Source organism: Macrotis lagotis, chromosome X (genome assembly GCF_037893015.1).
Source record: "Macrotis lagotis isolate mMagLag1 chromosome X, bilby.v1.9.chrom.fasta, whole genome shotgun sequence".
Classification (NCBI taxonomy): Eukaryota; Metazoa; Chordata; class Mammalia; order Peramelemorphia; family Peramelidae; genus Macrotis; species Macrotis lagotis.
In genome coordinates, this window is record NC_133666.1 from 14,566,676 (window position 1) to 14,579,089 (window position 12,414).

The following is a 12,414-nucleotide window of genomic DNA, read 5'->3' on the forward strand; positions in this document are numbered from 1 at the left end:
ATATTATATTCCAAGCCCTACGAACTTTTAATGTAGTTGCTGCTAAGTCCTGTGTGATCCTGACTTCAGCTCGATGATATTTGAATTGTGTCCTTCTGGCTGCTTGTAATATTTTCTCTTTGACTTGGGAGTTCCTGAACTTGGCTATAATATTCCTAGGGTTTGGTGTTTTGGGATCTCTTTCTCGGGAGATCAGCGGATTCTCTCCATTTCTATTTTGCCCTCTGCTTCTAGGATATCAGGGCAATTATCATGTAGTAATTCTTTGAAAATGATGTCAAGGCTCTTTTCCTGATCATGACTTTCAAGTATTCCAATAATTTTTAAATTATCTTTCCTAAATCTGTTTTCCATATCAGTTGTTTTTTCAATGAGTTGTTTCACATTTTCTTCTCATTTTTCATTTTTTTGGTTTTCAAGTAATGAGTGCTGATTTCTCGTAAATTCATCAATCTCCCTGAGTTCTATTCTTTGTCTGAAGGATTTGTTTACCTCAGAGAGTTTTCTTATCTCTTTTTCCATCTGGCCAATTTTGCTTTTTAAAGCATTCTTCTCCTCAATAACTTTTTGAACTGTTTTATCCATTTGACCTAAGCTGTTTTTTAGCATGCTATTTTCTTCAGCATTTTTTTGGATTTCCTTGACTAGGCTGCTGACTTTATTTTCATGTTTTTCCTGCATCTCTCTCCTTTCTTTTCCCAGTTTTTCTTCTAACTCCCTCATTTGATTTTCAAAGTCTTTTTTGAGCTCTCTCATAGCCTGATCCCAATTTCTGTTTTTCCTGAAGTCTTTAGATGCAGGAGCTTGTGCTTCCTCATCTTCAGATTGAGTATATTGATCCTTCTTGGGATCATAGATAATGTATTTCTCAATGGTGTTCTGCTTTTTTCTCTGCTTGCTCATTTTACCAGCCTAAGACTGTTTTGGGGGTACTTCCTGAGCTTTTGGGACACTGCCACAAGGGTTTCAGTGAATGAGGCTCTGTCCTCCCTCCTAGTCTGTGAATGACCATATGCGCCCCCCTCTGCTATGGGGCTGAGGTGGCGGGGTTCCTGCATTTCTATAGGGGGGCCTAGACTGCAATCAGGATCTGAATGTGTTTAGAGCCCCAGAGTCCTGTTCCAGGGGCAGAAGACAGAGTTTGGCAGTCTCTCTTCACTCCCCTGGGGGCTCCCCCTTACCGGCTCTGCCTGCTTCTGGTTCCTGGATCTGGAATGCAGTGGCCATGCTGCTCGCTGTGTGCCCTGAAGGCTGGACTTCACGAGCTCGCTCTGGCAGAGGTTCACCGGCTGTTCGCCCAATTTGTGCTCGGTGCTCCCCACGGCGTAGGTCAGGAAACTTCCCTGCTGCTGTGAGCTATGGCTCCCAGCCCCCTAGGGCTGCCTCCCAGAGGCTTAAGTTCTTTCACTCTGGCGGGCCACCCCTCTGACAGGCTGCCCCTCTAACCCCTAGGGAGCAGAGCCTTTCTGCTCTTTTCCAGGTTACCTTGAGTAGGAGAACTTCCTCACTGGGTCCGTCTGTGGCTCCTGTCTCCCAAAAATTTAGAGTTTTGAAGATTTATGAGAAAGCGCCTAAGACAGGATCTGTTCTTGTCACCTTCTTGGCTCCGCCTCTATACACATCATCCTTAAAAAAAATGAGCAAAAAACTAAAATCTTCAAGAATTTTAATTATGTACTGGTGATAAATTCAAAACATTATGATATCTGTCACCTATGCTACGGAAATGGAAACAAATAAAGATCAAAAACTTTTTTTTCAATTCAGAGCAAAATCTTTTCAATATACAATAGTTTAAATGATCTTATTTAATGATAAAATGTTTCAGTTTTACTACCTTGAAAAATAGAAACTTTTTCATCAGTCAGGCAAGACCTAAAGTATTCTAGCAGAAATATTCAAAGTTTTCATTAAACGGGAATTCAAAATAATTTGAGTCAAATTCACTGAGAGCAGAAAAATTGTTATCAACAGTTAACTTCAGGTGAGTCAAAACAAAACCTGCACATTAACAGCATTACTGAAAATTTAAAGGGCTCTCTGTCCCTGATTTCATATATCTAAGTAAGTTGAACACAGCTGTTATCATCAGTAACAGAATAATAATGTAATGAATTAACAGAAAGATGAAAATTTTTCCCAAAACTGGATTTTTAACAGCTTTAATCACAAAGTTTCTGTGTATCACTTTCCCTTGGTCAAATTAAGGAGGTGAAAGATTTTAGGGTGGCTCAGTTTTCTAAGCCGGGATGGGGGGAGACACAACGAATAAATGTACTCCTATTATCTCCAAATTGTACCAGACCTTCAAAGTTTACTTAATGTAGTCCTTTCCTTAGTTTTATAACTAGAAATAATTCTACATCGATAGTTCATTAGAATAGAATTGACTAATTTATTATATATCTTCTACCTTCACTGATATAATTATATCATTAGATATATACTTTTTGGTAAGAACAAACTTATGAAGTATACCCCAATTTTGTATAAAGCTTTAACACAGAATATTCTTGACAACTATTTACAACTAGATGTTTCTAAAATTGTTTTTAGAATTATGAGATTTTCTTTGTACTTCTGTTAATAATCTTATGAACTTTATAAACTAAAACTAAAATAATCTTAAATAAACTACCTTTGGTAAAGAAACTTGGATGATAGAATACTCCCAGGAAATGATCATTCCTTTTAGATGGGGAAATTGGCTCACATTTCTCCAATTGAGAAGAATACTGGAACCTTATTATTGCACATGTAGTAAAATGAAATCAGTTATAATTCCCATAATGTTACTAATTACAACTAAGGGCCAGATACATTTGTTATTTTAGTTACAATGGACTTATAGTAAGTAATAATACATAAGTAGTCCATAAGAAATTTATTTTACTTAAATTTTTCTTAATTCATTCATTCTGTTTGTCATAAACAGTGCAATTTAAAATTTCAAATGTTTAGTTTATGGGAGAATCTGTCCTTAGTACTGATCTTAGCTGTAACAACTCTTTACCAGTTTTTTTCTTAATAAGCAAGAACATTAAGAACACTTAAAATTCTATGGTCACATGTATGCATTTTAATACCTAAAAAATATCTTGGGTCAGCTAGGTGGCATAGTGGATAGAGCACCAACTCTGGAGGCAGGAGGACCTGAGTTCAAATTCAATCCCAGTCACATAATAATCACCTAACCATGTGACCTTGGGCAAGTCACTTAATCCCATTGCCTAGCAAAAACAAACCAAAATAAGCGTAAAAATATCTTAATTTAATATAAAGTTTTAGATTACATTGCATATAAACTCAGCCCATGAAATATTGTTGCCAAAAAAAAGAGATCATATGGTCTAAACTTCAAATTTTTTAATTTAGATAGTCCTGTTCCTTTAATTCTAAAGATGTTTTGTTCTCAAGTCAAACCAAATCTGATTTGAAAGCACATGGTGAATTAGGAAGCTACTTTTCTTCTAAAGCAAGGTGTGGGGCACTTCAAAAGGTTTCATATACATACATATATACATATATACATATATATATATATATATATATATATATATATATATATATAGATATTTAGCTTGAACTCTCTCCTAGTTTAAACCTGATTTACTGACTGATTTTTCATGGGAAGAAAAAACATTATTGTGCAGTTTCTCAGAGAAATGAAATCATTACACTGTTCTTTGAAATGCTCTACCTTGGAGCAAGAAGTTGAAATCTTAAAAATGATGACATCCTAAATAAGATAATAATCTTTTATTTGTTTAATAATTTTAACTTAATCTTTTTTTAGACACTTAAATCCAAAGCCCAATCAAATAAATGGAGTAATTCATTATTTTAGAAATTTTATTTCATTTAGACTGGGAATGGAAATGTAAAATAGAGTTTTAAATCAATAATTAAGCATTCTAAGTTAAATATGTATATAAATATTTATACACACATATATATGTGGTATATATATATATATATATATATATATATATATATATCTTTATTTGAAACAGTTAATATCAACATAGAATTTTTTTTTCTGCTTCCATGCTTTATTCAGAAACCAAAAGCTTGATTTCTCCCTGAGATTCTGCCCAACTAACAGTGCTCACTTTCATGGATTCTGTGATTCATTCAACTCCAAATAGGAGCACATCCTATACCATTTCAAATCTGGGTTCCACAAGCCCAGAAAGATTTTATAACTTGTCTTTTGATTTATAGTTTTAATACTCACACAGAAAAACTCATACAAAAAAATTTGTGTATGTGTGCTTGTGTGTGTATAATATATTTTATATATGCATTTATATATGTATCTATATATATACATTTTTATTTACATCTACATCTATATCTATATCTATATGTCTATCTCTATCTCTACCTCTCTCTATATCTATCTATATCTATATCTAATCTATAACTATATCTATATCTATCGATAGAGAGATAGATAGAAAGATATAAAGATAGATAGATAGATATACTCTTACCTTAAAAATCAAATTACAAATATTTCCAGAACCTATTCAGGTTTTAGTCAAGTTTGGATAAATTATTCTCAAATTATTTTTAAATTACTTCCTGTCTCGTATGACAAGGAGTAGGACATTTCTTTTAAAATTTACAACGCAAACTTTTAAAATGGATTTGAGTTAGTATATAATTTGTCGTGAAATTCATCTCCATAATACAGCTTTTAAATCAAGAGATCATTTTTCGCAAAATAATCCTTAATTTTTAACTTGTATAATCTAAAATACCAATCAAAAGATAACTATTAATTTTGAATCTCATTTTGTTTTAGGTTTTTGCGAGGAAATGGGGTTAAGTGGCTTGCCCAAGGTCACACAGCTAGGTAATTATGAAGTGTCTGAGACCACATTTGAACTCAGGTACTCCTGATTCCAGGGCCTGTGCTTTATCCACTGTGCAACCTAGCCACCACCAAGTCTCATTTTCGTAAACAAAACTTGACTTTAGAGAGAAAACAGTAGGAGCGGGAGAAGGAGAGCAGACTCCAAATGAATGAAAAAATCCTTTTTCAGCATGATTACCAAAGGCAAAATTAAAAAATGAATAGCTCTTTCTACCCAAGGTAAGAATAGGAAAAACTGAATCTCCCTTTTCAAAACCACAATTTTTCGATTAATATAATCCATGCCACTTAACTTGCAGAAATTTTAATTTACCCCCCATTTTACAGCTGAAAAAAATCAGAGGTAAAATGACAGTTGGTGGGAAGTCACTTTACTTATCAAGGAGGGGAAATGAAAACAGAAACAGATTTGGCCAAATCAGGACAGAGAAAATACAATAGACAACTGCCACAACCTATCAAGTCATAGAACAAAACAAAACAGAACAACCAAAAAATAACCTCAAGCTAGATATTTAGAAGAACCAAAAATAAGCACAGATAACTGAATAGACATACAGAGAAACTAAAATGAGGTTTGCCCAAAGTGTCGCATATTGGAATGACAAAGACACAACTCCCAAAACAAAAGACACAGACAAAAAAAGGGGCAGCCCTGATTTGCTTTCACCATAGAAGACACCAAAGACAAAGAAACTGAGGGCACCCCTAAATGAATTCTAACTATAAAGGGATGCCTGAGGCCCTTTGGGTACCTTAAGTTCAAAAGCAAGAAAATTCCTAACCTCCAAAAAAGACTCAAGAATTCCCAATAAACTCCAGGTTCATTTCCAGAGAATAGTTGCTATAAATGGCCCATGATGGTAAAAACTTAGCCTTCAGTGCTTGAATTGCTTTTCTTACCTTTCCTGAAGGAAAGGACGATTTCTCTTAGTTGGAAAAATCCCTGAATTTAGTCAATGTCCAGTCTTATATACAATTTGAGAAGCTTTCTTCTCCCCTCAGAACTAGGCACTGGTCTGAATCACTAGGGGTGCTCTCTAATCAATATGCCCACTTAATACCACTCTTTAATGTGTTTCCCCACCCAGGTCATACAGGGCATGTTATACTGATGAGCCTCAATTGTTACAGGGGAAGTGTATGATAATATGTATGGAGGTCAATACATAAATTCCCTTGGGGAGGTCAGAGACCCTAGGTCAACTCAGGATTAAAGGATCTGGTTTTTGACCTCCCCTTAGGTGAGATGACTTAATGTCAGGTGAGGGATGTGAGGAATGTGGGTGTTTGGTTTCCACAAGAATGTGACTGGAGATTGTTAGTTTATATTACAAAGACAGAGGTCTGCCTGTGTTTGTGCCTATGTGCAGGTATGTGAATGTAACACAAAGGAATTGATCCTAGCCTGATCAGACCTGAGATTAGACCAGACCTGCTCCATCTGGTCCTTAGTTGACCTAGGGTCTCTGTTCTTTACCAGTGCACCTACTCAAGGAAATTCAAGCATATTCCTCATCACTCCCCTGTGTTCATTAGTAAAATGAGCAGAGCTGGGAAAATGTATGGGGGCTCATGTGTGAATTAGATTGTGACTCTGTCCAATGGTTGGCACAAAGGGGAGGAAACAAACTTTTTAAACAGTATATAAGAATCAGCATTGTCATAATTCAGGGAGCCTTAAGAGAAGAGTCCTTTTTGCAAAGATGTATTAATAAAAGCCATTTTAAACACTCGAAGAAATATTTATAATGATGAGCCATTGATAATAACTCTTCCAGCTTAGTGACTTCTTTTATCACCTTGCCCTTTCTTTCACCTTCACATTTGTGCATGTAGTCTGATGTCTTTTCAGTCAAATCAATAACCCTGAACTCTAGCCTTTTGTTCTGGTGTATATCTGAGATTTTTTTTAACTAACATCTTATAATTCCTCAGAATATTTCAACTTCATACAAAACAAAGGTTTGAAAATAGAGTTGAAAACTTGGTAGACTAATTCTATTCCAAGACCAGTTTGGGCTTGGCTTAAAATCTGTCTAGCTTTATTTAGAGATCCTCTATCCAGTTTTGTTAAAAGGGAGTCTACCCCTTTCCAAATCAAAATTGTCTAATCCCATATCTAGCAAGTAAAACATGGGTTTGGAATAGATGAAGATTTGAAAATGACAGACATCTTTCCTTCTAAGGAGCATGTCCTGGTGGAGACCAAAGACCTGTCCCTTATCAAAAACCCTAAAAGTACAAACCTTAAAAAATATAGGGGTAAAATAAAATGACAGAAAATATAGGTTGGACTTGAATTTTTTTTTTCTCTGAGAGATTACTGTTGACCTACAGGAAGAGGCCATCTGTCCAAGATAGTCACCTTGAACTGAGAGAGAGCAAAAGGATAGGGGTAATCATTTGGTGATTTGACAATGCATGCTTGCTGCTCAGAGACAATGCTATCTGATGAATTGTTATCTCTTCCTGGAATTTAAGATTGAGGTCATGGCATGTCTTTCAACATCCAGATCATTATTTTCCTGAGTTTATAATTAACATAGAGGGAAATACCCAGGTCTTGACATTTCACCTAGAGGCTAAGGTGACTGAGACAGAAAGATTTAGTATTGTTTTTTTTTTTTTTTTTTTTTTGCAAGGAAATGGGTTTCAGTGGCTTGCCCAAGGCCACACAGCTAGGAAATTATTCAGTGTCTGAGGCCAGATTTGAACTCAGCTACTTATGACTCCATGACTGGTGCACTATCCACTGTGCAACCTAGCCACCCCAAGATTGAGTATTGTTAAAAAAAATCATCCTTTTTCACAGCAGTATAGTTGTGAAATATTTTATTATTTTATTTGTAATAGTAGTGTACTTTGACAATGAGAATGTACATCACTGAATACAATGTACCAGTTTTCTTCCCAAATAAGCCTAATGATCTGACTGAAAACAAGTACAGAATGAAATAGGAATTTCATGGTCAGATTCCTCTTGAGATAGGAAGAGGTGGCATGTTCTCTCAGTTTTGAAGGAAATCAAAAATTTTAAAGGGGTAGAGGTAAGGAGAAAATTATTTTAGGCATGGATGACTCTCTTTGCAAGGGAACCTAGATAGGAAATTGATTTTCATAGATGAAGAAAGAGAACAAACCTTTCTTTGGACCATTAAATAAGGAAAAGGAATATAATCTATGAAGGCAAACTAGAAATGAAGAGTCTAGCCTGGTTATGAATATTATTGATTGACAAAAAGGGTTCATGCATGATACGGTATTTCTAGGAGTATTTCAGAGTTGATTGAACAGGGGATGATGTGAACAGATGTGGCCGTTTGGAAAACTATGGAACTGAGCTGAGTAGAGAGACATAGTGCAGATAAATCAGTCAGAAGATCACCGCAGCTGTCCAAGTTGAGAAAAATGAGATCATATGAATCAGTGTAAGAAACAATTGCCCTACCAAGAACTCATAACAGTCATTAGTGAAGTAAAGGTGTAGGAAAAAATCAAGTGTTTTGCTTTCACAAGGGTGAGAAAGGGTATTGCCAGAATCTCACAGATGTTTGTGAGGATACTACATTACAAAAGCTGGGATCTCTGGTCTTTGTGGAAACTCAAGAGATACCAACCTGTTTACATGAAGGAGAGAGTTAAGATAAAAGGAAAAGGTGAAAGAACTTTGCAGAGGTTGAATGGGAGTCTGTGCTATTGTCCTTTGCACCTGGAGAAGGAAGTAGCTATTCTTGCTCATTAGTATAATGAACAGGGTGAGGAAGAGGTAGGGGGGCAAATTTATCAATTACATTTGTGACCTCAGCTAATGACTGGTGCAAAGGCATAGGAATAATGCATTGAAAGTGCATATAACACCTAGTGTTTTGGGGTTTGTGGGTCCCTCTTCCCTTGAGAGTGGTGTGCCTTTTTATTAATATGCCTTTATAAAAAATACCTTTTAATCACTCTGGACTAAGTATTCACCAGCCATTTATAACAAAAGGGATCCTTTATTATAACATTTCTGCAAGAATGGATAACCCCAAAATAGGCATACTCTTGAAACCTGAAAGCAAAATCTTTTATTCTCTGTCCCTAAATGCAAGTCCCTGCCCTGGTGGATAGCCCCCTTTGCACATATGAAAATCTGTATCTAATCACAGACCTTGATACCTGTCAATTTAAATCTTAGGCTCCATTTTTTGGGTCAAATGTGATTATTGTGGAAAGAAAAACTAGCCACTTCTCACCTCAGTGAGTCAATTTAATATTTACTAAACATGTATCTTATGTTAGTCACTTTGTTAAGCAACGAGAATAGAAATAAAAGTCAAAACAACGTCATTCCTTGCCTCAAGGAACTGATTTTACAAGGAGAGATAAATGTGAGTCACCTCTGGAAATGGAGGTTTTGAAATTTATGACTCTGCTCTCAAATCCAGGTGGAGGGAAGGGGGTGATGAAGAATGAGATCCTTTAGTATCATTTGATAGGTAGATGGATAGATATTAAACATTGAGTTACTTCTAAGAAACAAGTATTGTGCTAATGGATGATTCTATAAACAAGATAAAATAGACAAATCTCTTCGCTAAAACAATTTACGATTTAATAACGGAAAAGGTCATATGAATGATGAGTAGGAAGTGTTAGACATAGGCATGGTTTAGAGTTCTTTCCTTACTGTGAATAATAAAAACCTGCATAAAATATTCAGAGATCAGTCTGGAAAAGAATACAAAATAAGTAGGTTAAATTACAATGTTGCCCCTAAAATATAAAGGAAAAGTTTTAATATTCATAAAGATTTTCAGTACTCATATTTAGGCCATGCCAATATAACAAAAATATCATTGCTACTCAGAGTAATTTTCTAATTGTATCCTCTAATAATGACATGTTCAAAAAGAGACTTTGCACTACTAACTGAATAACAACTAAACATTTGGAAGGGAAAGACTTGGGATATCAACAAATGATTCACTGAAATTTAAGAATGAAAAGGGTTATATTCAAAATTGATACTACATTATAAAACAAAGTCAGAAATATTGAAATCATTTAAAAAATAGAGATCAATGTAACTAGAGAGGCAGGACAAGTACAATGGAATGTCATATTCTATGTTTACTAAATCTGAAACCATAAATGGTCTAGGAATGAAGTCCTTATTTGTTAATAACTATTGTAATAACTAATAAACAGTCATGGAGAAACTGAAATTAGACAAACAGTATATATACCATATTGTACACTAAATTTTAAATAGATTTATAACCTTATTAAATAGAATATTTATCTCATTCAGTTATAGGGAAAAGATATATTTCTAAGATATTCTGCAAATATCAAGACATTATTATTCCTGCCATACAATAGCTTAGTCAAGATCTCTTCAAGGCATGGATTATCAGTTTCAGAATTAAATTAAAAACTATTGGTCTCCAGGGACAAGCTTTACTAAAGCAAATAGCTGAATTATAGCCATTCATGACACAGATATGGCATCAAACAGATAGGAAAGATGAGTATCTTATTAGATCGCTGTATGGCATTTTGTAAGTCAGTCTTTTTCTGTGAGAAGTAAATTATTCTCTGTGGCACTCTACTGGAATCACAAGCCTTCTTTTTTCTTGGGCATCATTTAAGTTAATACATAGGAATAAAAGATATTCATAGTAATCATCAGGTAGCATGAAATGTTTTGGAACCTGTTGAAACTTCATTCTTAGAACTCAAATCTCAACTTTTTGGGAAGAACTAAGGTTAGATTTTTCCCATGATGTTGTAAACAGATATACAACTGTTTACATTTTAGTATTGATTTTTACCTTTCCTCTAGATTTAAAAACACAATAGAGACCTGCCACATTTTGGGAGATACCTATCTTTATGAGAAGATTTTAAAAATTATTGGGAAAATGTCTCCTTGTATTATGTTTTTCCATATCAGGCACCCAATGCCTTCTGGTCCACAGCCTGTATTACTGAAATATAATTATTGAAAAGGAAGGAAGGAGAAAAGTATAAAGTAAAAATGGATATAAGGAAAGAAAGAAGCAAGGAAGGAAGAAAGATGGAAGGAAAGCAGAAAGGAAAAAATGAAAGAAAGACTATAGAAAGAAAAAGGTAAGATGATCCAATCTGTGCTCTGGTTCTATTGTTCATTATCTGAAGCTGTGCAGCATGGTACATCATGATTTCACTGGAATCATATTTGGTTACAGTTTTGAGGATAGGTTTGAAATCTTAAAAGTTGATTATCTTTAAAATACAGTATTACTGTTATTGTATAAAGTGCTCCTTTTCTTCAACCCCCTTCATATTGCATCATTTCATAAAAGTTTTTCCATGGTTTTCTGAATCCATTTCTTTGGTCAATTCCGATGTCACAAGATTAGAAGCTTTTCATTTTCATATACCTTAACTTATTCTGTTATTCCTCAATTCATGGACATCTTCTTAGTTTCTAATTCTTTGCCACCACAAAATGAGGATCACAAAGGATTTATCTATATCTATATCTATATCTATATCTATATCTATATCTATATCTATATCTATATCTATATCTATATCTATATCTATATCTATATCTATATCTATATCTATATCTATATCTATATCTATATCATCTATATCATCTATATCTATATCTATATCTATATCTATATCTATATCTATATCTATATCTATATCTATATCTATATCTACATCTATATCTATATCTATCTATCTATATCTAACTCTATCTATCTATCTATCTATCTATCTATCTATATCTATATCTATATCTATACCTATATCTATATATTTATATCTATATATTTGTATATCTATCTATATCTATATCTATACCTATATCTATATATTTATATCTATATATCTGTATCTATATCTATATCTAATCTATATATCTATATATCTATATCTATATCTATATCTATACCTATATCTATATATCTATATCTTTATATCTATATCTATATCTATATCTATATCTATATCTATATATCTATATCTATATCTATATCTATATCTATATCTATATCTATATCTATATCTATATATAAAGTTTCTTGTACCACTAGGTAAAAAAATATAGTTCCAAATCACTTTCCAGGATGTTTGGACCAATGACAGTCCTACCATGATTTCTAATTTTTTTTTGCTAACGAATTATATATTTTAATGAGAAAATATGTATGTGTATATGTGAATGTCTGTGTAGTCTTCTTGAGGAGGGAAGAAGAAAAATTAAAAAAAGTATACAACTGAGTAAAGCAAAGATGTAAAATTTTGAACACATTTTGTAGTATTTATAATATGAACTCTCTTGAAATGAAAATTTATTGCATTTTATTTATAACTCGCTCTTATGTTCTGCTGTACACATGACAGTTTTTTTTCTTCTTTTAACTTTAAAATGAAAATAAAAAGAACTTTTAAAAATCAAAAATAAATAAAAAACAACAAGGGGATTAAGTGACTTAGGAAAAGCCTTTTCTGCATTTATTGATGAAAGGTGATGATTTTTGTCATTATTT